Source organism: Bubalus bubalis, chromosome 8 (genome assembly GCF_019923935.1).
Source record: "Bubalus bubalis isolate 160015118507 breed Murrah chromosome 8, NDDB_SH_1, whole genome shotgun sequence".
NCBI classification, from domain to species: Eukaryota; Metazoa; Chordata; class Mammalia; order Artiodactyla; family Bovidae; genus Bubalus; species Bubalus bubalis.
Window position 1 is genome coordinate 69,643,278 of NC_059164.1, and position 4,066 is coordinate 69,647,343.

The 4,066-nt window shown below is 44.7% G+C and overlaps 1 long non-coding RNA gene across 1 annotated transcript; it reads right to left on the reverse strand.

The window, feature by feature from the left end:
• Positions 1 to 387: 387 nt before the first annotated feature.
• On the reverse strand, positions 388 to 3,756 carry LOC123466058. The gene is made up of 2 exons (XR_006641326.1): positions 1,000 to 3,756; positions 388 to 524 (listed from the first exon to the last, which is right to left on the reverse strand). It is a non-coding gene; the product is annotated as an uncharacterized LOC123466058 (long non-coding RNA).
• Between the last annotated feature and the right edge of the window lie 310 nt (positions 3,757 to 4,066).

Genomic DNA, 4,066 nt, shown 5'->3' on the forward strand with positions numbered 1-4,066 from the left:
AAAAGGAAAAGAAAACTTGTAGCAACCAATAAAACAATAGTGTTAAAGATACAGAAGAAAAAAACCCACTGGCTATTGAATGTAAAATTTGAAATTAATTTCCCAATCAGGTCTATGCCGTAGGAGCAGTTCCAGTTTATTCCAGTGCTTGTTAACGCCTGGTACAAAATTCTTCAGAGACGAGAGCTGGCTTCCTGGAGAGCAGAAACATTTCTCCGTTGCCCTGTTGCATCCAAATTCTCGTTTCGGAGAAGTTTCTTCGGAATGCTGGAGCTGGGCAGGAGGCTGGAGAGTTTTCTCTTAATATAAAGTGTTAGGTCGTTGGTTTGTGTTTGCACGTATTTTAGTAAGATAATAAAGGTCTTACAGCTGCGCACGTATTTTAAATTACACTAGCCCTAGAAGAATTTTGTAACTGGTAAATAAAAGCTTCGGTTTTACGAATTCTGAAATTTAAAACTTGTAATTACCTCTTCGCGGGCCCTGAGATTTTTTTTTTCTTTTGTTCTTATTTTGAGGTGTTTCTGTGTGGGAAGAAATGCACAAATACAAGCATTACAAAATCTCCATTCAAGTACTACCCTGTGTGTGTACAGTAAGTAAGTAACAGTAAGTAAGTAAAAAGAGCAGAGTGGTGAAAATACAGGACTGTTAAAATAACGTTCTTTTAAATCCCCGTGGTGCATTTTTTCTTTTGAATAAGTGCTTTCAGCCTGCCTACGTATTTAAAGTCATGTTTTTAAACCCTCACAGTAATTTTATTTAGAAACCCCATGTTCACCTTTAATTTTAAAATTACTATTTATGACATGAGTTATTAGCAACCATTCTCTGCATTTCAATATACTTTTTACAATTTATATATATATTTAAAGCAGCAAACATGAAATAAAATTAGTAAACCAGGTTTTGATTGCTGCTTATTTTTGTTTAATCGAATATATTTTATTAGATAAACATACACTTAAATTTACTTAAAAATAAACAGCAAAATAATACTTTTCTTTCGCTTTGCTAGAACAAAGTGATTTTTCATTCTTCTCCGTCCGATTCTTTCTCTTCAGCAGCCACAAGCGACTGACTAGCTCCTAGGGACCAGCGGACTGGTATGCAAATTTAAGATGATTGACACATAGGGTAGAAACCAATCACGCTGGAGTAGGTTGCTGATTGGTTGAACAATGTTTGACGTAAAATTGACGTTTTAAACGCCTAACAGCCAATCAAGGCAATACATGCAAATGAAGGAAGGAATCAGATTACCAGCGGCTGGATAGACTTGAGTGCGCCCTCAGGTGTTCAGTGGTGGATATTGCACAGACGCCTGCACAGTAGATAAATGCAGCAAAATATTCAACCCCACAGTTTGCCTTCACCGTTCCCAAACTTTTATGTCACTGGGCTATAATTATCCATCTTAAAAACCCAAGAGTTAGGTAGTGCACATATATGATGGTTTAGCTTAGAAATCCATGTCATGAAACGGTGAACTTTCATTGCACACGATTTTCCTCTCATTTTTACCAACACAGGGAATCTCTGTCTTCAAATTAATCCTTGGAGAGGGAGGCTGTTTCCCTCCTTGGTTTCTAAAGGACAAGATTCACAAAGACTTTCCAGGCACAGATGGTCGATAAATTTAGCTTCTTCAGCGAAATTCCGCGCGGCACCGCCAGATGGCATAAGGATCGCCTTCTAATCTCAGTATCCCGCCGATCCCTGTACCCCACAAGTAATTTAGAAAAATTGAAAACCAAACACTTTTATATTTCATAGCTAAATGAAGTGAGAAGGTACTAGCACTCTTAAGGATCTCCATAGTACGAAAATAAGCTTTGTTGGTCCTTGCTTTGATGTGAAACTTCCTCTTGAGATTTTTGTCCAAGGAAAGTTTTTCTTCGATTAAAATACTCATCCAGTTAATTTTTTTGCAAAAACATTTCCTTAAAGTGTGCACCATAAGCACAGCACCACGCGAGATGAAAAGGTTAAGAATAAAGGCTAAGAAGTGTGTTCGGCTTCCTAGGGATTAAAATGAGATTGAGGGTGAACCTAAACTTCTCAGTGAGCTTGGCTGGACCAGTGGGGCCGAGGTCGGATCAAGCTGCTTTTAGAGCAGCGTGGCTTTGTAAAACAATTCTTTTTGGAGTCTCAATTACAGATAGAAAAGACTTTCCTTCCATAAGTCTTTGTAATCAGAGGCAGCGCCTTTGCCAACCTGTGCAGTGGTTTTGGGGAGTGGAGCCTGGAAAGTACTGACCTCCATTTCTCATGCCTTTGACTTTATGAGTATATATGTTTTTCTGTTTATCAAGAATAGAGATGTTCGGCTGCCCATACTTCAAGGCCAGACTTAGAACTAATGGTACTGACACAGGGGAGAAGGGCGGATAGAAGGAAATATCCAAGTAAAGTAACAAGTAAAGCCATTTACAAGTTGATTCTCTTTTCCTGGGAAACTGTTTTCTTTACTCCTTTATACAAGCAGGACAGTTGTACATTTACTTTCGACCTTTTACCCCATAATCTTGCATTTTAGAATAGCAATCAGTAGTTAAAAATATATTTTAAGTTGGCGTATTTATTTTAGAAAATCTTTCTGAAAAAGCCTTCACCTTACAAAAAGGGGGCTCCATTAACTTTGTTGCTTGGCTTTGTCGACTTTTGTTTGGGCAGAAAGTAATGGTTAGGGTGCTCAAGTGAATTCACGTCTCTCTGGGCATCTTAACTGTGAGTAGTTGTCCAACCTAATACCATATTCCTTGTGCACATTTTCACCAACTCCTGTTTCTAGTGATAAAGCTGTAGGTAGGAAAAGTCATCACAGCCAGCCAAATATATGTACAAAATTTGAATAAAATTACGTTTTACTTTAGAACTACCACTTAGGATTTCTTAGTTCAAGTTGAAACCATACGTTTATTTTATTTCACTATTTGCACACCCCTCCACCCCCAAGTGATGTTTGATCAGAGAGCATACAGAAGTTAATGGAAAAGCCAAAATTTTAGGGAGCGCTTATTTCTTTTAGGTATTAAGAATGATGAGGAGAGGCAGAGAACTCAGCAACGAAACTCTCGGGTCATTTATAAGAAAATCTTAAGATTCTAAGCACAGTCTCGCTGCCCTCTTAACTGTTTATTTTCTGAGCTGCAAAAAAAAAAAAAAAAAAGCAAATTGTGTTTAAATAGAGGTGGGACCTAGGGGTTCCTAGGCTTCTCTGGGGACCTCTGGGAGCTAGCGTCTAAGTTCCTTTTGCTTCCAACCGCGTAAAAGCAGCCCAAAGGTGCGAATTTGGCGCCCCGCGTGCCGTGGGACAGCAGCGTTCTTGGGCTGGGCGGGTCCGCGTGGAAAAGGCCCGGGGCTTGCGCGGCGGGCGCGCGGGGCAGCGGTCCGCCGGGGCGAGGGATACCCAGCTCTCCCAGGAGCTCAATTCCCGGCACAAAGGTGGGCATAGAGCGGGAAGCTGCATGGCCGCTGTCTCCGGAGCGCAGCCCGCGCGGGTAGTGGAGGCTGGCCTCCTCCTGCCCCCGTTCCCCTCTCCCCTTTCAGGGCCTCTTCCGGTCTGAGCCTTGGGAGTCGGTTTCCCCGGTCGAAGTGATTTCGCTCGAGTCCGCCCGGCGCGGCTGTAAATCACCCCCTCCTCCCCCACACCCCGCATCGCACCCCCAGCCGGCCGCTCTCTGGAGCCAGGGCGGGGGCGCGGGGACGCTGGGAGGCGCAGGGCTGGGCTCGCGGCCACCCGAGGCCCGCGGCCGCAGCTGGATCGGCCGCCTCCGGCGCGGCGGCGGGGGTTAAATGCCGTGAATCAATCAATCAGCCCACGCCGCCCTCCCTGAGACCCGGAGCGCCGCCCGCCGGGCCTGCTTTGTGTCTCGCCCGCCTGCCGGCCCGGGGCCTAGGAGGCCAGGCCAGGCCGCGGCGGGGCCCCAGGGGCGCGGCGCGTTCCTACCAGGGGCCGAGGTGGCCTGAGAGCCGCTCCACCCAGTCCCACCCAGTAACGGGGACAATTCAGGCCTATGACAACTCTGTCGTTCCGCTTGCCCCCTCATTTGATCACTCCCTC